The sequence below is a fragment of the Arvicola amphibius genome, chromosome 12 (assembly GCF_903992535.2).
Source record: "Arvicola amphibius chromosome 12, mArvAmp1.2, whole genome shotgun sequence".
NCBI lineage: Eukaryota > Metazoa > Chordata > Mammalia > Rodentia > Cricetidae > Arvicola > Arvicola amphibius.
Window position 1 is genome coordinate 20,629,375 of NC_052058.2, and position 1,599 is coordinate 20,630,973.

At 49.1% G+C, this 1,599-nt stretch overlaps 1 non-coding gene across 1 annotated transcript; it reads right to left on the reverse strand.

The window, feature by feature from the left end:
* Positions 1-1,317: 1,317 nt before the first annotated feature.
* On the reverse strand, positions 1,318-1,391 carry Trnar-ucu. Its single transcript has one exon. It is a non-coding gene; the product is annotated as a tRNA-Arg (tRNA).
* Between the last annotated feature and the right edge of the window lie 208 nt (positions 1,392-1,599).

A 1,599-nucleotide genomic window follows, 5' to 3' on the forward strand; every position in this document is an offset into this window, starting at 1 on the left:
CAAAAGATGGACATTAGTTTCAACTTCCTGCAAATCTGCCTATTTCAGAGAAGAAAGCACACACCTCCATCCACAGTTTTATTCTGTGTTCTCAGTTCCACAACCCTTAACATGGTTTGTTTATGTCCAAATATGCACACTCCTTCCTCCTGCCCCAGCATCCTCAGAGTGCAACTGGATGGCTGTGTCCTCTGGTCTCCTTCCCAAGAAGTCCCACGTGGGAGAGATGCTGACTTTCGCCAGGAGGCGAGGGGAGGTGTCTTCTCAAGTTTCTCAGGATCACCTGAGGTGGAGGTCAGTTCTTGGCAAGGGCAGTGCCATCTAGACCAGCAGCAAATGCGCAAGGCAGGGAGCCAGGCCAGCTCCAAATAGAAACCCCAGTCAGCTCAGTCAGTCCAGGCTCCCAATCTCATTGAATGCAGCCTGTCAGATGAGACCTGGAAAGCTGGCAGAAGTTAATGAGGGATGCCAGGGGTGAGAAAACAATTTGTTGGAAATTGCAAAAATGACATTCACGTACATATAGGTAAAGCACAACAAACTTCGCATCAAAGCACACTTACGGGAGACCTTTAACGTTCCCGGGACAAGCTCAACCGACTTGCCCCTGGCAATGACTTGGGTGTTTTGTAGTTTATCCCACGGAGACAAAGAGCAGAACATGGTTACATGTCACCTTACAGATGGATATGTGAATGATGAGCCGGAGCATCCCAAGTGCTAGGAAGGCAAAAGCACAGCTGACGAAGAGTGTGAGAAATTACCCTCCGTATGAACCCAGCTGTCCCCTGACCCTGAAAGGAGCTATTTGGTCAAAATGGATATTATCTTAGAGAACAATTGGACATTGCCTCTTTGCATGTGGGTCAGTCTGCCCCCAGTATTCTGAGAGAGACCGGGAGAAAGAGAGAGAGAGAGAGAGAGAGAGAGAGAGAGAGAGAGAGAGAGAGAGAGAGAGAGAGAGAGAGAGAGAGAGAGAGAAAGAGAGAGAGAGAGAGAGAGAGAACCACGGTGGTTATAAAAACCTGTGACCAGGCATCTTGGTTGTTTTGTGTCTATTATATTATTGTGAGGCAAAAGAGTGTATCAGCTGAGAAGAAAGATGTAGCAGACATCCAAGCCTCCACCACATGATGAAAGTCAGCTAGGGAGGCAGGAAGCAGGAATGAAGATGGAGGGAGGCAAAGGGAGGAGAAGGGCTAAGATTCCCAAGTAAAAGACTTCTGCTTCTCTCCCCAGAGCCTCTAGGGAGGAATAAATATAATTACCAACCTAGCATGACAGCATTCAAAACAAAAGAGGCACGTGCCAGGCGATCATCTCTGCCGGGACTCGAACCCGGAACCTCTGGATTAGAAGTCCAGCGCGCTCGTCCATTGCGCCACAGAGACCTCACCACACACACAGCATCAGCACCAGAACTGAAAAAGCACATACCTTCTGCATCACCGAGCCATCTCAGCATCCTGCTCTCTGAGCGGTGGGGGGGACAGGGACAGCTGGAAAATCTGGAGTGGAGATCCACCAGCCGGCTCCATCAAAGCTTTTCTCAATATTGTGGGTCTTAGGTTCCTCAGAGGATTGGAAGAATGTGACAGC